This window comes from Danio aesculapii, chromosome 1, assembly GCF_903798145.1.
Source record: "Danio aesculapii chromosome 1, fDanAes4.1, whole genome shotgun sequence".
In the NCBI taxonomy this organism is placed as follows: Eukaryota; Metazoa; Chordata; class Actinopteri; order Cypriniformes; family Danionidae; genus Danio; species Danio aesculapii.
The window spans coordinates 25,864,470-25,887,076 of record NC_079435.1 but is presented as its reverse complement, the minus strand read 5'-3'; the positions used below and the strand labels follow the sequence as shown (position 1 = coordinate 25,887,076).

Sequence of the window (22,607 nt, the reverse complement as noted above, 5' to 3'; positions counted from 1 at the left end):
CGTTTTCTTATCTTCAGAAGTGATTGGTCGTCTAAAGCACTCCCAAAAGTCTGTTTATACAGACACATGTCTGCGTTCCCTATTCGGGGAACGTGGGTTACGTACGTAACCAGGATGTTACTTAGTGTTTAATCATCTTCAACTTAGATTCTGTTGGTTTTAGGTGGGATTTAAACTATTGTGACTTAAATTTAAGTGTTACCAAATATTTTAAGTTGCCCCATCACAAAAAATTTATAAATACATTTTTAAATAGTTATTAGATATAATTTTAACAACTTTACTGAAATGTATTAACTCTAATTTGCAATAATAAATATAGATTCATCCTTAGTAAATACAGTTATTTAGTTGTAGACTATACTGTCCCTTTTAGGTTCAAATAAACTGAACAAATTATGCCTTTATTCTTTCTGAACTGTTCATGTAGTCTTAAGATTTTATCGATTGTTTTTATGGGGATGGGCATGTATTTTGGGACATAATAATTTTGTAAGTATTCATTCATTCACAGTGCTTTTTTAAAAAAAATCTTTATTGAGCCTATCAAGATCTCTATAAAAATCAGAAACATTAATCCATGTTTCCAAATTTAACTTTCAGCATCACACACATAAAACCACACAAATGTTATCATTGTTTTGGAAATGTTCTTAGAAGCTGTTTATTAAAAGGTCAGTTTAATGTGGTCAATGTTGTTTCTTTTCAATACTAAATTTGTATATCCAATATTAAACTAAACTTAAAAAGTACTCAAATTGTCAGTATAATAGTTTTTAAGCTGTTGAATAAGCTTTCAATACATGCATGCTGTACATTTTAGCATATAGTGTGCACAGATTTAAAGCTGAACATGTACATTTGTGTTATTTAATAATAAACCTTATGAATAAAAAATAATTTAAGCAAAGCTCAAAGAAGTAGTTTTACAGAACCCTGTTTATACAGAGTGATAGGAAGTAAAACCACTTGCTGTCTGACAAAGGCGCGACGCAATTGTTGTTTGCTAGTTTCATCTTGGGCGCAAGAGTTGTTTTGAGGTTTTACGCCATGCTGTTTAAACAGCAAATGCATTTGCGCTCATATGTGCGTCCATAGGCGTTCTGGTCTAACAAAAGGAGGCGCACTGCTGGCACGTTGCTATTTTGAGGAACTTAAATAGACTGTTCAATATACCAAATCAAATCAGGTCTACCATACTTTCATGCCTTCTTCATCTCAGGAGGCTTTTTCAGTTTATTCATAACAATTTGCTTTTGTATAATGTTATCATTATTAGCAGTATTATTTATTATATGCATATTTATATTTGTCTTATTAAAAACAAGCTTAGATTTGCCCACCTGTCAGGTTTTAGACCGGACCGGCATAGCATGTGTATTAGGATATAACTCAGTTTTTTGACCACACTTTGTTATTATTGTTCATTTATTCATTTTCTGGAAATTAGAACTGAATTTAGAAATAGTTTTGAAACAAATCTTTGCACTTAATAAACGAAATTATTTATAGGCTAATAGATGTCTGTGTATATAACACATTTCAATATCCACGAGAGTGAAAGGGAAAGTAAACAATGAGGAGGCTCATCTCTCATTCTCACGCTGTAGATGCTCTGTTTAACTGTTTTATTGCGAGTGAAGCGCTCAGTTTTTCCACTTACAAAGTCCGTCATGTAAATAACAAATGCACCATGGCGCAACACAACTGACTCTTAAAGGGAATGGGAGATGAGACTCTGATTGGTTTATTCTCAAAACACGCCTGTAACTCATTAAGAAAATTAAAATTAACTATTTTTTTGCTATTTAAAATAGTAAAAGTGGATTCTGACATGCCCTTAATGCTTTTACGCCCTGCGCTTTGCACCTGGATCGTCAAAATAGTCCATATGACCTCACCTTAGAATTATAAGGTTCTATCTGAAATTTTTGTCAAAATTGAGTTATTGACATATTCTTATTAAATGACAACTTATTTACATTATGGGATGTTTTTATAAGTTGTTTAAATTTTAAGACTTTTTATTTAAAAAATAAATGTAAGACACATACTGTTTGCAATGGAATGCAAAAACTTTGAAGCTCAATATCTCAAAATCCTTCAGAACGTAGATAGAACCTTGTAATTCCAAGGTGATGATATATAATACTGTCATTTACTAGTCATTACACTTTCATAATATGACCTAATTGTGAGTTAAGCACAATATATAAAAGATAAACAGTTAGCATGGTATTTTGTTTCAATCAAGAACTGACCAAATGCGACTTAAAACAAAGCTAAACAATACCTAAATAGATATTTTGCTATTAATTTTATGCAAATGTCCTCAAGTGACAACACTGAAAATGGAAATGTATAAAACCAATATCAAACATGGTATAATGCTTTTGATGATGATGATGATGATGATAATAATAATATTAACAAAAATGATAATAATAATAATAAAATTATTCTTTTGATTTTTGTATTTAAGAAAATAAAGAATTTATTAAAGAAAAACAGTATTAATCAATGATTCACAAATACAAGAGAACATTTCTGAACCAATTGTAGAACGATATCAACATAATACCATATTACTACAACACAATCTACACTGGAGTATATGAACCAGGTTTTGCTAACTAAAATAAAACCATTTAAAAAAATCCTTATGTTACAAAAAAAAAATAAAAATCTAACGATTAAAACACGCATGGAAACACAATATGGGACACAAAGTTAGTATTGACTAACATTAACTAATACTGAACAATGCTTCATTTATACATTATTTATTTATTAATCAAATTTCAACATTAGAAGAGTTCAGATCTAAAATGCCTCTAGAGCATTTTGAATTTTTCTTCTAAAATGTGCATTTTTCTGAACATTCTGTGTTTATGCTCTCTTATTTCAATTTAAAGGAAATGAAAAGAACTTATTCTTTGCCATAAACGTGAAAATACTGAACCTACACACGAAAGCTTTTAAAATAAAGGCTTTTGCATCTAAACTCTTCATTTACTAATGAATTATTAAAATCCAACAGTTTGTTGACGTTAGTTAATGCAAAAAGGGAGCTGACATGAACTACAATAAACAACTGCATTTTCATTAACTAAATTTGTTGAAAAGCATGAATAAACTTTAATCAATGTATTGTTAATTTTTTGTTCATGCTAGTAAATAAGTCTTCCATAATGTAAAGTTTAACCAAAAAATTAAACCATATTTTGTTAAAACTTGTTTCCAAGCAAGTTTTTCTTATTATTATTAGTATTATTTTCTAAAATAATATCTAAACCAAACCAAATCTAAAGCAAAAATGACAATAATCTTATTTATAACTATTTAGACATAAAAAACTAATAACAAAATGTACAACAAAATTATTAAATCATTTATAAAAAAATAATAACCATAATTCTAATCACACAAATCAAACTGTAAAAAAAAAAAAAAAAAAAGCAAAACAACAGACAGATTGATTCTGTTAAAAACGATATTTACAAAGCAACCTGCACATTATAAAATAATAATAAAAAACATTAACCACAATAAAATAACATCATAATACTTAAACAATTAAAAAACTTCCACTATCTCATGTTGAACTATTAATACACCCTATGTACATTTTCCAAGTATTTATACATGTATTATACATGTATTTATTATGTATTTTAAAAACCGTGTGTTTGTATGTGTAATTCTGTTTATTTTGTTCGTTTCTTAGCCGTATACAACAGAGGTCAGCAGGTTTGGGTTTAGATGAAGAAGCAGGTCTCTACTCTGTGTTTCGATGTCCTTTGGCAGTGAAAGAAAAGCAGTGAAAAAAATTCATTTTTCATCTGTTATAAAGAAACAAAATAAACAGTACCACAGACTTAAAATAAAAGAATAGATACCTGATTTTTATATTTTCTTCTTGATTCGCTCCCTATACAAATCAAAATGATTAATATTAAAAGTTTTAAAAAATTATTGAATAGATTTTAAAGCAGCTATAAAGTTGAGTTTAAACACTGAAATCACTCACCTTGGCATCTGACAAAATAAAGTAAAAACAGAGTTGAAACTATGAACAGCAGCGCTCCTATTCCAGTGCAGATGTACACAAAAGTCCAGAGCCACGGCTGATCATCATTCTGAAGTGTGTTCAGATCACCCAATGCTGTAGGCACTGAGTAGTAAAATAAGATAAACTTAGGAGATGCTGTAATTATGATAGCATAAATAGTCAACAGTATAATATAATGTGTTGTAATGGTAATGAACTAGCAAGTGTTGCACGAAGTGGATGAACTCATGAACTCATCTTCTTTATCTGCTGAAAATATAATAAAAGTTTCTTGGTGAAAAACTCAATTATAGTTTAATATTTATAAACTACAAAGTGTCTCAATATTCACATTTAGAAAAAAAAAGTGTTGACTTACCTGTCATAGTAACATTAATAGTATGGCTTACATATGTGTCGCCTTCTTTACACCTGTATGAACCTGCATCCTCCATTGAGATGTTCTGGAAAATTAGGAAAGCCATTCCTTCATGCTCTGCTGTATTCTTCCACTCGGTTCTAATGACATCTGAGTGTTTTAAAGCTTTGCAGTCATCTCCATAGATTTTGCACCATGAGATTATTGGGATCCTCTGACATCCACGATTAGTTACAGTGCAGTTTATTTTCAGTTCTGTCATAACATGAGCTTTAAAACACTGTGTGTCGTGGCACTTTCAGCTTAATGAGACAATATTCCTTAGTCTCTTAAAAAAGGAAAACAGAAAAAAGAAGCAAAAAATCAGCATAAGACTCTTTATATATGCCAGCTCTCTTAATATTTTCTTTGATATTATCCACCAAAGAAACTTAAAATCCCACACAACTTCTTCTTGTTTTTACAAATTTAAATGTACTGAACATAAAACAATTAATTTGTTCCAAAAAATCTCAAGAATTGAGTCGATTCAGCTCAATTTAAATAAGCTGTTAACACTTTATAATAACTACACACTATAAATACTATAAATAATTTATTAAGCATTAGCAAATACTGAGATCATTATCTGTTAAGCATTAACTCTACGTTAATAGACGCTAGAAAGCAGTTTATAACTAAATCTACATTTGCTCTATTCTTGACTTATAAGCACCTATATAATGTGCTTAATGACTGTATTTTCATACTTTATTATTTTTTCATTACAAAATTATCACATTATTTACAAACCAGTTATTTGAAAGAATTTGCTGGTTTTTAAAGATTATTCAGATTGTGAACGTAAATGATTTACAAACCATTTAAATTAACATTTATATGTCTTATTTTTCAGGCACATATTAATGGTTCATTTGTATGTTAATAAATGCATTACTAACTTATTGTCATCCAGTTTTGTGACCTAATCTAAAGTGAGGACTATTTATGCTTTCTAAATCTCTCATAAATGACAGTTATAGGGTCAGTTAAATTCTAAACAGGAAAAAAGAAAATAAAAGACTTTATTCATTTCCATTCATTTGAAGATGCACAAATGAAACTGTATTAAATGAAAAATAAATCTTTATAATCTTATCTAAAATAAAATGACTGAGCAGTTTAAACTTTGCTAAATAACATTAAAATGTTATATCAGAATATGTTGTTAAATTAATATATTGTTGTTGTTGTTTTTATCCAGTTTTACATATATTTTATTCAGCAATGTTTAAACTTTACAGTAATTTAACTTTTTAGATAAGATTACAAAGATGCATTGTTCATTTGATACTGAGCCTTTAATTGTCATTTATAAGGGATTTATAAAGCATAAATAGTCCTCACTTTAGATTAGGTCACAAAACAGCATAAAGTTGACTCAATAAAGCATTTATTAACATACAAAGTAACTATTAATATTTGCCTGAATAATACTATATAAATGTTGATTTGAATAGTTTATTAATCATTTACTAACTCGTTCTGAATGATCTTAAAAAAAAAAAACTACTCTTAAATACAAATGATTTGTAAATAATGTGATTCTTAATTTAGTCATGAAAAGTTAATCAATAACAAAGTATGAAAGTACAATTATTAAGCACCTTTTGAATGTGCTTATAAGTCAAGACTTGAGCATTTGTATCTGCAGTTCTAAACTGTTTACTAACATCTATTAATGTAAAGGTAATGCTCAACATATAATGAATTCACTATTTGTTAATGCTTAATAAATGATTCATAGTGCGTAGTTATAAAGTGTTACCGCAGTTTGGAAAAGCAGCAAAAAAAAATAAGCGGTGGTTATTTTTTGAGTGATCTGTTAGTATTTGTTCATTTCAGGTGTAAATCTTAAATGAAAAATTACAGAACAAATTTTAACCTTAAAGAAACATTTGTGTTTGAAGCAAATTATATAAAAAATATATATCAGCTTGTACTAGATTAAGCTTGTACTAGACTATATATATAAATTAGATTCTGTATCACGTGATTGTACAGAAGCACATTAAGCGATTTAATATTAATTACATGAGATTTTAATACTCACGATTTGAGACACCGCTGATGCTGTATGATAGCAGTAGCAGAAAAGTGACAAATTTGCAGGACATCTGAAATACACAATCACCCATTGCTGACCACATTTTATATATAAAAAAGTATTTAAAGTACATAAAAATAAGAGCTGTACACATTGTTTGACATGAGTCCACTCACCATCTCTGCTATTTGATTTATTTCTTGATTCAGATCTTCACCTCCTTGGATCTTCTGCTTTTCGCCTTTGTTGATTCTCAGCATTTATATTTTGCGTATAGGCCTCATGTGTCTGTGCCCAGATCTTTTGCTCCTTGTTTAAGACCTCATCTGGTGTGTTTTAGGTTAGTTGGAGTTTGACCAGTTTAGATAAACATGCAAATCTTGCAGAAAAAAAAAATTCTAATGAACTTACTAACACCTCTTTAGATGAAGTTAAGTGAGTGTTTAAAGTGGCGAGATTTCAAAAACAGGTGCAAATGAAACCTTTTGTCTGGTCTTGTTTGTGGGCTCTTATCAGTGTCCCTTTTGCTCTGCTGTATTTTTTTTTACTCGGCAAGAGATGTGGTGTGAAAGTTGCACAAGAAAACAGATGTGCTGTGAAGCTGTTAATCGACGCAGATGATTTTACTCAATAAATTTCTGAAGAGGTATACACGTGTCATAAGAGGCTGCATTTCTGATTGAAAAAAAAACACCTTTTGTGCGGCACTCTCTTGTCTTTTTTGAGCTGTCGTCTACATTTGAAGTTAAAATTATTAGCCCTTCTGTACATTTTTTTAAAGTGCTGTTTAATAGAGAGAATATAGTTTTTATAACTCATTTCTAAGAACAACTTTCATCAGTTAAAAACTATTTATATTTAGGCCAAAATAAAACAACTAAGACTTTCTCTAAAAGAAAAAAGTTATCAGAAATTGCCTTGCTCCATGAATTATTGCTAGAGAAATATTTGAAAAAGAATAAATATTTTACATGAGGGCTAATAATGTTGCCCTCAACTGTATGGTTGTTTGTCTTAGAGTTTTTCACAAAAGGGTTATTCACAAACATCATAAACACAAAAATCGAAACCTTCTCTACAGAGACTGCTGTTACTCTGGAATGGAAACTGTATACTACAGTGGTCAACAGATCAGAGTCCTGACAGTCCAGATGAGGAGGAATAAGCAGGTCGCTCTTCTGCTTTACCATGTACTGTAAATGTCAAAAACAGAAGGTTTAAACATCTACAAGTAATAAACACACCTTTGACAACATTTTAGATTAAGTTATTATAAAAGATACCTGATTTATTTTCCACATTTGTTTGTTGATTTTCTCCCTTTAAAAAAATGACGATTTTAAAGCAACTGTTCGGTTTAATTTAATCACTGTTAAGTTTAATTCATTCACCTGTGTGTCGAACAATGTAAACTTTCATATTTGTTAGCTTTTTTGATTATCTATTTGGTAGATTTTCCCCTATATTCATCACACATAAGCAGAACTAAACAGTGGGTCTCCATCTGTTCTTACAAAAATATTTTCAGGTCTAAAGTTGACAGTTACTAATTTGTGGGTAATTTGACTTCTTCAAAAATGATCCTCAGCAATCCCCAGTCAAGACATGCTGCTTGGAAAATGATTCTTCCCTTTTCAACATTATCACATGGCAAATAAGGTCTCTAGTGTTTCATAGCTAATACAACCTGTATATAATGTTTATAGTACATCCATCTGTAAATATTACCATAGTTTTTCTATAACTGCACTTTATAACTTATACCTATATCCTGCACTTGCTGCTATTGCACTGCTGGTTAGACCGAAACTGCATTTCATTGCCTTGTACTTGTACATGTGTAATGACAATAAAGTTTAATCTAATCTAATCTAATATTTGTTAGCTTTCTTGATTATCTAAATTCTGCAGTAGATTTTCCCCTATATACATCAGACATAAGCAGAACTAAAGAGTGAGTATCCATCTATTCTTACAAAAATATTTACAGGTCCTCAGTTGACACGTCACAAATATGTGCGTAGTTTAACTTCACCAGGGGCCCGTTTCAGAAAGGAGTTTAAGTGAAAACTCAGAGTATTTTAACCCTGAAATGAGAGAAACTCTGGGTTTTCCGTTTAAAAATGGCAGGTTTATAAAACTCGAGAAAGCAGGGTAAGTCAAGCCTGTTTCTGAAAGAGAGGTAACTTACTCTGTGAACCTAACCTGGTCAGGAGCAGGTTTTATTCTCTAAACTCAGAGTTTCTGTCAGTCTCCTTCCCTTTTTTAAAGACGAAGCGGTATTTCTCGCCTTAGCCTTATGTTTCCATCCACCTATTTTAATGCTCATTTTGGAGATGCACATAAACGATTGATGGAAACGCCATGATGCACATAACTTGAAAATACGCATCATAAAACATGTGCATAACCGAGTAGAATCAACTTTTATTCTATAAGAAAAGATGTGCATAAAGTGCGATGGAAACACTTTTACTGAACAAAATCCAGTATGTGCATTAAAAAAGGTTTGTTATAAGAGATGATGATGAAAAATCATGTGTGAATAGACAAACCAGCAGGCTGAGCGAATTGTAAAACATTTTAAATGTTGTTTTGGTCATTCTTAAATGCCTTTACCGTTTCAGTATTAATGTTATTAGTATTAATTACCTCCAGAGTGTCAAGAGCATCTGTTCTCCATGTCTCATGGCTTCAAACGCCCCCACGTGTTCATTGTGTGTCAACATTGTCTTCTGAGGTGCAAGTCATTTATTAAATAAAGAAAAGATTGACGCAGCTTCTTCTACCACAGTAAATTCTGTTTTTACTGTTACTATTTGGTGCCAGTTAATCAGGAAGTGATGATTTTGTTCTCTTTAATTCGTTGGATGGAAACGCTGCTTTATTCGCATATCTTTTATTCCAGTTTTGCACATATTTAATTAATGTTTTTGGATGGAAACATAGCTATTGCCTACATTTCAGTCACACAAAGAACAAAGTCACGTACGAGAATGGCTTGTTCTTTTTTAATAAATAATTAGCTTAAACTCACTGACCTTTGACATGTACTGTAAATAGAGTAATGGGATTATTATTTGTTCTAAAATTATTTTTGAGTTCTAGTTTTAATTTTAGTTTTAATGTCAAATCAACCTCTACCACTTGATCAATAATAGAGGCAGACACATAAGTGCACTGTTAAATCTATTAAAACTGATCAACGTGTATAAAAGTGTGTGAGATAGCCCAGTGGTCAGGCATGAGGACACAGGAAAATTAGGGCCAAAAAATATTTATTTAACTTAAACAAAATAATATTCCAACATAAATACTAGCTGGAAAAACAAATTGAGGTCAACCAAACAAAAATATAACAGAAATTTAGGAAGTCTGAACACAACCAAACTGACCTCCTAAATTAAACAACTACAGGGTATTTTTACACAAATGGTGGATCCACTTAAACATCATAGGGGGGAAACAATAAAACATAACAATTACAAATATAATATTTACTAATCAAACTAATTCTAAATAAGACACTAACAAAATATAAGACATAATTACTCAAAATAAACAAGTCATTCAAACAAGCCCTTTGCCAGTAAACATGGCGGCCTATCCAGCAGACCACAATGTCACAAGTCATCCTCCACTGCACCCTCCGGTAACTTTAACTCAACAGAAATAACCATCAGATAACAGAAACAGTACAAATGAAAACTAGAATGTGTGCACTCCAAACCAGTAAACAATGTACCGAAACCGAAAGAAATTGTGACATGTAATATTCAGACTTATTTTATAAATAAAGATATGAAACAAAGGAAAGTTGTCAGTCTCTATTACCTAAAGTGCTTATGGATATGATGCCTGTCTGTATGTGTGTAATTCTAATGAATGTGATAATAACGAATGTGTCGGTTCATGAAGGAGCATGAGAGTATTGTTTGGGTCTGAGCGAATGTGGGTGTATGTTTATGTGTATGCGTGTGTGTCTGAGCGAATGTGTGTGTGTGTGTGTGTGACCCTTAGTCTTATGTGGCTATATGACAGGCCATCACACACCCCCTCCCTTCGGGCGTCTCGCTGGCACAGCGAGAAAGATAGTCTGCAGTTCCATTTGCCTTGCCAGAAGCGTGATGGACCTTAAATCAAAATGGTTGCATGGCCAGGTACCACCTTGTGATTCGCCCATTAGTATCTCTCATTCTTTCCAGCCATTGGAGTGCTTTGTGGTCGGTTTCCAGTATGAATTCTCTTCCAAGCAAATAATATCTCAAGGAGTCTAAGGCCCATTTCACCGCTAAACATTCCTTCTCAATGGTGGAATATCGGGTTTCTCTTGAAAAGAGTTTGCGGCTAATGTAGGCTATAGGTCGTCGATTACCTGGGGATCCCCGTAGCAGCACTGCTCCTAAACCCCTTTCAGAGGCATCTGTCTGCACAGTAAATTCTTTGGTGACGTCTGGATTATACAGAACAGTGTTAGTTGTCAATGCAGTCTGTATGTCTTTGAATGCTGCCATCCTCTCCTCAGTCCATTGGCCTTAATTCGGACATCGGACTCCCTACTGGAGAAGTTAAGAATAAAGCGATTATAGAAGCCTGCCATTCCCAGAAATGATCTTAATTCCTTACGTGTCTGTGGTAAAGGACATTCTTCCAGTGCCTGAATCTTCTTAATCTGGGGTCGCACCATTCCATTGCCAATCACAAAGCCCAGGTATTCTGCCTCCTTCCGGGCTATGGCACACTTAGCAGGATTAGCGGTCAGACCAGCACTTTGGAGTCGTTGGAAAACTTCATGAAGATGCTGCATGTGCTCCTCCCAGGTTGTACTGTAAATTATAATATCGTCAAGATAAGCTGCAGCATACGTTAACCCATGCAATACCTGGTCGATAAGCCTCTGAAATGTTGCCGGTGCCCCATGCAGGCCAAAGGGAAGAAACCGGAACTGGAATAGGCCCCACGGTGTCCTAAATGCTGTTAAAGGCCGGGGCTGTTCAGTCAAAGGTATTTGCCAGTATCCTTTAGACAGGTCCAGTGTGGTCAGGTATACTGCTTTGCCCAATCGATCTATTAATGAATCAATACAGGGAGTAGGATAGCAATCAAACTGGGACACAGAGTTCAAATACCGGAAATCAATGCAAAATCGAATGCTTCCATCCTTTTTTGGAACCAGGACCACTGGATGGCACCACTCACTCTGGGAAGACTCAATGATCCCTAGACTCAGCATAAAGTCCACTTCCTCTTTCAAGGCCTCTTGCAGTTTCTCAGGTATTCTGTAACTCAAACGTCTAACAGCAACATGAGGTTTTTCAAGATCACATCATGTTGGATCAGAGAGGTATGACCCGGCAACTCAGAAAATATTTGTGGATTGCAGAGAGTGCTCACCTGTCTTTGTTGTTTTTCAGGCAGATGGTCCAGCCTAATGTCAGAAGATGTTGACTGAGGCAGATGTTGTTCCTCACAGTTCTCGTCTCCTTGGACACGGCATATCAACAGTACCCGTTCAGAAAGGGGCACCCACTTCTTTAACAGATTTACATGCAGTATTCTACTAGCACGCTCCTGACCAGGAATTGCCACCTCATAAGTGGTCGGGCCTAGCCGGCCCTTGATTTCAAAAGGGCCCTGCCACTTGGCCAACAGTTTGTTCTCCTTGCTAGGCAACATCACCAACACCTCTTCCCCACTCACAAATTCTCTTTCACGTGCTCTCTGATCATACCATGTTCATTGGTGTTTCTGGGCCTCTTCCATATGGGTTCTTGCCAAAGCTCTCATTTTCTCCAGGCGCTCCCGCATTTGCAAGACATAAGCAACAACATTAGTAGGCTCCCGATCTTCCTTAAATACTTTCCACATCTCTTTAAGGATTGTTAAAGGTCCCCTAACTTCATGCCCATTAAACAGCTCAAAGGGAGAGAACCCTGTTGATGCTTGGGGGACCTCTCGATAAGCAAAAAGTATATATGGAAGCCACTGGTCCCAATTCCTACCGGTCTCATCAATGAACTTTCTGAGCATCTGCTTCAACGTTTGATTAAAACGCTCAGTGATCCCATCAGACTGAGGATGGTACGGAGTGGTACGCAGACTCTTAATACCCAGCAACTGGTAGACCTGCTTCAACAGAGTAGACATGAAATTAGTTCCTTGGTCGGTAAGAATTTCACCGCGTAACCCGACTCTGGAAAAGAACTGGATTAAACAGGTTGCCACATTCTTTGCTTTCATAGATTTCAAAGGAAATACCTCTGGGTAACTTGTAGCATAATCAGTGATAACCAGCAAAAATCAATTACCCAAGCAGCTTTTCTCTACCGGGCCAACAATATCCATGCCCAGTCTTTCAAATAGGGTGCTAATCAGAGGAAGTGGCTGTAGTGGTACTCGAGGTGGATGATGAAGGGATACCAGTTGACATTCAGGGCAGCTCTTGCAATACTGAACAATCAGCCTTCAGACCAGGCCAGTAGAAATGCTTCTTGATCCGTTCTATGGTTTTCCTTACCCCTAGGTGGCCAGCCCATGGGATTGAGTGGCTCAAGTGCAGAACAAGTTCCTGAGCCTCCTTTGGAACAATCAGCTGTTTCACTGATCCAATTTGATGGTGGAGCAGGTTCTCTGAAATCACAAAGTGCTCACAATTATCATTCATCAGTTTATCTTCCATCTCCATCTGGTTTGCTTGTTGAAAATATGCAACAAGACTGGTGTCATTTTGCTGCAATTCACTAATGTTAATGGGTCATTTATTTTGTGGATTAAGACCATCTACTTCACCTGCAGGCAGACGAGAGGCATTATATTGCAACTTTGAATGTTTCCTTTGTCGTCTAGTCTTCTTGGGTTTTGGAGGGCTGGTTTCTAGATCAGCATTATAAAATGGCAACATTGACAGAGTTTGTGTGGGTTCATCTTGCTGTTTTGTCTTGGATCTAGTAAGCACCATATTACACTGTGACATGGGCTGGATAAGGTCTAAAAGCACTGGCAAATCTCATCCCAACACTACAGGATAGGGAAGATTATCAACTACCCCCACCTCTAACAATTAGGGCTGGTTGTTAACTGTCAGATATAGATCTGCAGTAGGCACCAATCTCTCATCACCATGAACACAGCAAATGAAAAGCTTATTATTTGCCTTAACTGAAGATGGAGCCACAACCTTCCGACTCACCAGTGTCTGGTCACTTCCAGTATCAGTCAGAGCAGGAAACTCTTTACCATTGACTTTTACAGTGGTGGTATGCACTAAGGCATTCGGCTTCTGGGCTTTATCCGCCCCACCTCTCGGAACATAACACAGATTAGTAGGTTTAACTACATTTCTTGGACAGGCTGGTTTTGTGTGACCCTCTTGTCCACAGAGAAAGCAGACAACTGGTCTTCTCAGAGCCATTGCAGGTTTCATTTCTGGGGAGCCTCCCTTAGGAGTCTTACCCAATCCAGCCATGGATTTTGGTTGAAACTGAGGAAAGGGTGGCTTTCGTGCCTCACTGCTCGTTTTCCAGCCCCAGGACTGATTCTTCCCCCTTGCTGCCACAAAAACATCCGCTAAAGCAGCAGCCTCTGCTGCTGTTGTGGGGTCACGCTCCCGTATCCAGACCTGAGGTTCAGGAAAAAGCATTCGCAGATATTGTTCTAAAATAACCATTTCTCCTACCTCTTCAGTAGTTTTTCCTTTAGGCTTAATCCACTTCCCATACAGGTCTTTAAGTCTGGTATACACAAACATTGGTAGCCTCAGAAGGTAGAACAGTGAGGGAACGAAATCTCAACCTATAAGTTTCAGCATTTATATCATTCTTTACCTAGATGGCGGCTTTAACTTTATCATACTCAGTAGAGTCATCCAGGTCCATTTGGACATATGCAGCTCTTGCCCTGCCAGTTAATAAAGGGATCAAATGAAATGCCCAGTCAGCTTTAGGCCAGCGACAGGCTGTAGCGATTCGTTTATCAGATTATCAGAATCTGCTTGAGCACCATGCACATCTAGAGAATGTGTATCAATGTGGCAGGCATCAGATGTAGGTGAGGTGCGGGCCTGAACTTCCATTTGTAGTAAACCGAACTGATGTTGTAATGCCGTCGTTCTTGATCCATATGCTCCTGCTTTCTGACCGCCTCCCTGGAATCCATTTTTGCCATATGCGCACTGAACAAACTGGTTAAATCAGCCAAGGTTGGTTCTCTACTTACCATCTCATCTTTATCCTTGAGCTCCATTCCCTCCTCTGCAGGCCTTTCTTGCTCCTCCCCTTGCTCCACAGAAACTGGCTTCATGGGCCCCTTCTTTTGTTGACGACTCAAGGCAACTCAATTTACTGAGACTATGGAGAATCGATTTTTCTATTAAAAAGATTTTCTATTTTCTATTATTTTCTAATACCCTTAGTCTTGTGTAGCCATATGACAGGCCATCACAAAGTGGGAACGTCACACCTTTCTTTTTTTAATATACTTAAATATTTAAATACTTTAGCTGTAACATTACGCATTAACTTGAGCAGCTATGTTTTCCCACGCTAACTGTCTGTTTCACTGATGTAGTGGTGTTGCTTTTTTAAATATATGATCATTTTTGCTGTAACTTTGCATGAGCACATCAAGTTCAGTTGGAGAAAGAAACGATGATCTCATTTTTTCCAGATGTTGCCATGGTCACTCGTAATATCTGCGCTCCATTGATAATTCCTTTTTATAGTTGCGGTGTGCACACTTAATTTTGAGTTGGTCTACTCAAAGTTGATTGACCCAACTCAGATCAGCTGTTCTGAAACCGAAAACTCTTGAGTTTTTTGATGTCTCGGTAAATCAGTTCAGAGTTCAAGTTTAAACTCCGAGTTGGTTGAACCTCCGTACTGAAACAGGCCCCAGAAATGATGCTCAGCACTCTCCCGTCAACACCTACAGCACACATGCACATTAAGTGGAATACTATCTTGCTAAATATTTATATTAGGAATAGGTTGGTAAAATAATAGAACCAATATGTTGGTAAATATGTTGGTAATTCTACTAATTTCTAATTCTAATAGAAATAGGTTGGTAAAGGTATTTTAAAAAGCAAATATATACATTTTACAGTTGATTTGTTGACTTACCTGTTACAGTAACATTAATAGCATGGCTTACAAACATGTCACCTTCCTTACATCTGTATAAACCTGCATCCTCCATAGGGATGTTCTGGAAAATGAGGAAAGCCATTCCTTCATGCTCATGATATTTTTGGGATTCTGTGACATCCATCTACAGTTACGGTACAGTTTATCTTTAGTCCTGTCATAACATGAGCTTTACACATGGTGTGTTGTGGCACTTTCAGCTTTGTGACACACAGTGACTCATACTCTGAGAAAGAAATTAAGAGGACGGATCAAGAAAAAATGACAATTTGCAGAGAGAGAACTTCCATAATGGTCAGCTCTTTTTTTTTTTTTTTTTTTTAAGATTTCCCCCTGAATGCACCAGACATAAGCAGATTGACACTTCACAAATTGGTGGGGGAAAAATTATCCCCAGACCCCCACTCCCCCCCTTTTTTTAATTGTCAACAGAACAAACTTGTTATCCAATAATTTTCATGATTACTCTATCTTGCCAAGTAAACCTAATTAAGCCTTTTAATTTCACTTTACGCTAGTAAAATATCTATAAAAGAAATATGTTGGTAATATAATAGAGCCAGATATGTTGGTAAATACAAAGAGTTGATCACTGAACCTGAAAGTCTGTTTTAATACCACAATAATTCATTAGTAGGCAAGGCAAAGCAAGGCAAGTTTATTTAGTATGGTGTAGAGCTTCCTTTTGCAGCCAATACAGCATCAATTCGTCTTGAAAATGACAGATTCAATGGCACAGTGGCCAGAGGGATTTTGAGCCATTCCTCTGGCAGAATAGTTGCCGACTCACTCCTTCAAAACACCACAAAGAAGCTCAATAATATTCAGGTGAACAAAGATCAGGTGACTGTGCAGGCCATTGGAGATGTTCAACTTCACTTTCATGTTTATCAAACCACCCTGTCACCAGTCTTGCTGTGTGTATTGGAGCATTATCATCCTGATACACGCCACTGCCTTCAGAATACAATATTTGAACCTTTGGATGCACATGGTCCTCACGAATGGTTCGGAAGTCTTTGGCAGTGACGCACATGTCTAGCACAAGTGGCCCAGGGAATGTCATGAAACCATCACTGATCCACCCCCATGCTTCACTCTGCCCATGCATCATTCTGGGTGGTACACTTCTTTGGGACTTCTCCACAGTGTAACTTTTCCTATAACCAGAATTTCAAGGTTTAGCTATAACAGTGTATTCTGTTTTCAGCAGAGAGCTGGGCAGTTGTGGTTTTATGCTTTTTGGATACTATCCAGGTTAGCACCCAGACATTCCTTTCAGACGGCTTTCTCTTGCATCCACAGTTACTCTTACTGGATTTGTCCTTTATTTTGGTATGCTGACATTACTCTGGATGAATCATGGCTCTTGTAATGTCACAAAGGCTTGCTGTCTCGGTCACAGATGTGCCAGCGAGATATAAAATCAGTAGCAAAACTCGAGAGCTTGCAAATCTAAATGTGAGAACTTGTGATAATAATACTTGTATATGTAGGTTAAAATGTACACTCACAGCTCTGATGTGAACAGCTGAATCTCTCGATTTGCACACACAGACAATAATCAACACACTTTTGAATTCGAAGAATGGACATCATTTATATATATATATATATATATATATATATATATATATATATATATATATATATATATATATATATATTTATATATGTGTGTGCACTTATTTATTTAACTGCTATTAAATTATATTAATAATTAATCCTCTCTTTATACAGTTTATTAAGTTTTAGGCCTGTAGCCAAGGGGGGGTTCGGGTGGTTGAATTATTATTATTATTATTATTTTTGAATTTTTCTTATTATTCAAATGGCCAAATTCAAACCAAGGAAAGTTGAATGTTCTGGCAAGTTTGTTATTTGCCTGTAGGCTTCAGTTTTTAATTTAAAACAAGCTTTAAAAGATTTCTAAAATAAAAAAAAATAAATAAAAAAAGTAATAATAGATCATAATAAATTTGTATTTTAAAAATAATTATCTTTTCATATTTGTATTTTAAAAAATTCATTATTTATAAAACTGTAAAATAAAACTTAGTTTAAATGCACATTTGTAAATAAACACTGAAAATAATAAAATAGTATGGTAAGCAATTTGACAGAATGGTTGAAAATATTTTTGGTACATCAAAAAGTGTGGATATGATAACAATCCGACAAGCTAATCCAGCAAAAATTTGTTCTTAAAATGACAGTATAAGCAATATTTATACCTCATAATTAAATAGAAAATGAGGCGAATAACTGCAAAAAGGTTTAGTTTTTCTGAAAACAAACAAGCACCCCTTTCAATAAGCTGGCTACAGGCCTGATAGTGTAATGTTAAAAGAATGTTTATTAACTGATAAAGAGAGAGTTTAATAAAGACCTCCGTTTATTTTAGCCATAGTGCAAATGAAACAGGTCTCATATATCAGGATTATGCCGATACACGGGCTGCATTTTTTTTGACAAATTGTTTCAACTGAAATTGGACATGCTACTCTGAGAGATTAGGAGAACTGACAGGGATCAAATACTGTACTTAAGCTGTTTATTTTGCAGTTAGGTTTCGGGGCATATTACTCAGACTATATCAGTCTGCTATAACTATAGACTGTGCATTAAAGCCGAGGAAAACACGAGCATTAACGGCATTATTATAATGATGGAATCATTCAGTAGCGAACTTGCGTTTATGTGATTTACACTTTTGTTGAAAAAAGCACCTTATGTCCACTTTTTTGCTGCCGCCATCCTCACTTGCGTGTCACCCAACACACCTTATTCCTGCAGATCAATGACAGTGTGAAACAGCCTACTGTAACGTCTGTAATTATATTAAATAACTAAATAAATGAACATATATAAACACATACAGCCCCTTACAGTCTCCGATATGTTACCAACTACAGAAGAACTACATATTGCAGCCATTTCGTCCGTAGGTGCAAAACAACAAAAAAATATAGCCCACAATCAGTGAAAACCTTTCATCTGTGTATGTAATCTTCAGCAGCACATGTAGCCTCTGTTATAGAGTGTTTCCGTCATTCCCGGTTCATATTAGTCCAAAATGTGAAGATAATAAGTTAGTTATACATGGCATTTTGTTCATGTTTGCTGAAAAATAATGTGCTCCTTTTTTTCCGGCTTCTTCTTTGTCTCTTCATGCTTCACTCTCGCGTTTGTCAGTGTCTGACAGGATCGGGTTTCAAAAGCACGTCAATAATCAAGCGCAGGTTATTATCATCAGCTCAAGAAGTTTGTTATTATAGATATAATGTTAGACGCATGCGAGCGCTCGCAAGAAAGCGAAACCGCTCGCGCCTCAGACTGGCTCGTAAAAAACTATGGGGCACAGAGTAAATCTGCTCTTCTTCTTGGCTTTGTGGCTGTTCATCAAGACGACGACAAGGTTTGTTTGAGCCCAGATCGACCATGGCTCGTTATTACATGTATTTATAAATCCGCTAAAATCTCTCGCTGTGTTTTTCAAACATGGCGGGTTTTTTGTTTTCATTCTGGTTTGTTACGTAAGCGAATGACGTATCTCTGTAAACCAATAGCGTTCAGCTGCGCGTGTGGCTCCGCCTTTTGGTACACTTTCTCGTGTTTGGTACCCTTTCGAAAGGGTGCCGAAAAAGTGGTACGGTATGGAAACGCAAGCCTGATAAAGGTGACCCGTACCAAACCGAACCATACCATACCACTCAGTGGAAACGGGCCATTAGTTATACACCAACAATTTGCCTCTTTTGAACTCTATGTGAACCATAGTTGTGTGCATTGTATTATTTTAAGCAAAACTGTGCTATTACTCTGCTAATTAAACTTCACACTCTTGTCTTACTGGTGGAATTTGCAATGAAGATTGGCTACCAGACTTGTCAAATTTAATCCTGAAACCTCCAACACTAAATTAGCCAGTGTTTCATTTTCATTCTCCATTTTCATTCTCCAATAGAAATATGTTGGTAAAGGCATTTTTAAAAGCAATGTCTGAATGTTTACATTTTATGGTTGATAAAGAAATTGTGACTTACCTGTCACAGTAACATTAATATTATAGCTAATAGACATGTCGCCTTCTTTACACCTGTATAAACCTGCATCATCCATTGTGATGTTCTGAAAAATCAGGAAAGTCATTCTTTCATGCTCTGCTGTAATCTTTCACTCAGTTTTAATGACATCTTAGTGATTTAAAGCTTTGCAGCCATCTCCATAAATTTTGCACCATGATATTTTTGGGATTATGTGACATCCATTTACAGTTACAGTACAGTTTATCTTGAGCTTTAAACACTGTGTGTCATGGGACTTTCAGCTTTGTGACACACAGTGGCTCATACCCTGGGAAAGAAATTAAGAGAATGAATTAAAGGAAACATGTTGGTGAGTTCTCTTGACATCTACATTTTGGTAGATTTTCCCTTTAATGCACCAGACATAAGCTGAACTAAAGTGTGTATCCATCTATTCTCACAAAAATATGTGCATGTCTACAGTTGACACTTCACAAGTTTGTGAGAAAAAATGGTCTGTAGTGTTTCACTGTCTTGACTACACTGTAAAAAAATTGCTGTTAAAAAACGGTCAGATTCTACAGTAAAATAATGTTTTTTTTTCACTAAAACACTAATGTTCTGTTAAAAACAGTGCATTCTGGGTATTATTTTTGTTATCAATAAAGTAACCAACAGTAGGAAACTATGGAGGTTCAACCAACTCAGAGTTTAAACTTGAACTCTGAGTTGATTTACCGAGAGATTAAAACTCAGAGTTTTCGGTTTCAGAATAGCTGATCTGAGTTAGGTCAATCAACTTTGAGTGGACCAACTAAGTGCACACACCGCAACTATAAAAAGGCTTTATCAATGGAGCGCAGATATTACGAGTCACCATGTCAACACCAGAAAAAAAGAAATCAGGATTTCTTTCTCCAGCTGAACTTGATGTGCTCATGCAGTTATAGCAAATATGAGCTTATATTTAAAAAAGCAACACCACTGCATCAGTGAAACAGAGACAGTGTGGGAAAACATTGCTGCACAAGTTAATGCGTAAGTTTACATTTAAAGTATTTAACTATTTAAGTATAATAAAATAAGTCATGTGTGACGTTTATTAACTTTTTATTTGGAAAAAAGTGGGCAATTGGTCATAATTTTGAAGTTATTTCAGATGTAACTGCATTAAATGATATAAATTAGGCAACTGCATAGTTTCAACAACAAATTTGACAAAAAAAGAATGAAGATGACCTTAACTGAATGTTCTGTAGAAAATGTTTAATTTAAGATTCCCACTTTTACACTCGTTGATCAGTTTTAATAGATTTAAAAGTGCATGTGTATCTGCCTTTTTATTGATCAATTGGTAGAGGTTGATATGACATTTAGAATGTAAGCAGAACTAAAAAATTGTAATAATCTCATCCTCTCGTTACAGTACATGTCCCTGTTGAAGTTTAGTGAATCAAACATATTCATTTCATAAGGACAAGCCATTCATGTGACTGAAATGTGGGCAATAGCTATGTTTCTATTCAAAAATGCTAAGAGAGGTTTATTAATAAACTAATTTCGAGAGGATCACGTGTTTATGATTTATCACAGCCGGTCTCGTATTAAGCTAATCAGTATCATCCAATCATATGAGCCATAAACTACTATAAATAACCACAGTTTTCAGTCCACTTTATCTTCGTTTGGAAGAAACCCCCCTTTCTCCCCATTCTCCTCCTTCACCTTAGATCGGGCGGCACGGAGGCCCAGTGGTTAGCACTGTTAGCCCCACAGCAAGAACACTGCCAACCCTGGTCCTGCCAGGTCGGTAGGTGTTTCTGTGAGGAGTTAGTATGTTTTTCCGTGTCCGCGTGGGTTTTCCCCGGGTTCTCCGGTTTCCTCCCACCATCCAAAAAATATACATCATGCATAACAATGAAACATTTGTCTAGCCCCCTTTCTTTTTCCTCATGTGTTCCCTTAGCTACTGCAGATGGGGAGTTCTGAGATCCACCGAGCTCAGGCTCCCCTCTCGCTCTGCAAACGGGAGGAAGCCCCGGGCTCGAGGATGAACTAAATTTATGTGCAAAACTGAAATAAAGCATAAAAGATGTGTGAATAAAGCAGCGTTTCCATCCAACGAGTCAAAGCAAACAAAATCGTCACTTGCTGGTGCCAAATATCAACAGTAAAAACAGAATTTACTGTGGTAGGAGAAGCTTTGTGAATCTTTTCTTTATTTAATAAATGACCTGCACCTCAGAAGACAATGCTGACACACAACACGTGGTGGCATTTAAAGCCATGAGACGCAGAGAACAGATGCTCTGGATTAGAGGTAGGCAAACAACGGCCTGCGGGCCATATGCAGCTCGCTGAACACTTTCATTCGGCCCGCGAGGGAGTTTTAAAATGCTGCTTCTGAGTAACGGTTTGGTTTCAGAATTAGTAAATTAATGATGCAATACAAGTGAATGCCTTTAGATGGCAGTATTGCACGTGGTACAGTCAGTGCAACCAGTAGAATTAGAACACTCTCTCGGATATTAAAATGCACTTGACCATTAATGACTGAAAATGAGTCTGGCAAAAAAAAAATTTACTCTGAATGTCGTGTGTTTAAGGAAGAATGGACAACAAAATACTTCTTTACCAATATCGGACAGAAAGCAGTAGGTCTAATATGCCAAGCAAGTACTGCTGTTCATAAAGACTACAACCTTACGGCTGATCACACCGAATGCGCATTTACGTTCCAAAAACGCGAGGTGCACGCCACTGGCGTTTTGTTGACAAGAAAAAAAAAGAAGCGCGGTGCGCTTTTTTTATGTCGTTAGGCAACGACTGAATCAGCTAGGTATTTTGCGAGAGTGTTGCTGTTGATATTAATATTACTTTATTTTCAGGCTCATTGTTCACATTAACACACTCATAATAA

The 22,607-nt window shown here is 35.6% G+C and overlaps 1 long non-coding RNA gene across 1 annotated transcript; it reads right to left on the bottom strand.

Annotated features, from left to right (window-relative positions):
* Positions 1–3,598: 3,598 nt before the first annotated feature.
* Positions 3,599–4,081, bottom strand: LOC130241787 (uncharacterized). The gene is made up of 3 exons (XR_008838904.1): positions 4,031–4,081; positions 3,900–3,931; positions 3,599–3,798 (listed from the first exon to the last, which is right to left on the bottom strand). It is a non-coding gene; the product is annotated as an uncharacterized LOC130241787 (long non-coding RNA).
* Between the last annotated feature and the right edge of the window lie 18,526 nt (positions 4,082–22,607).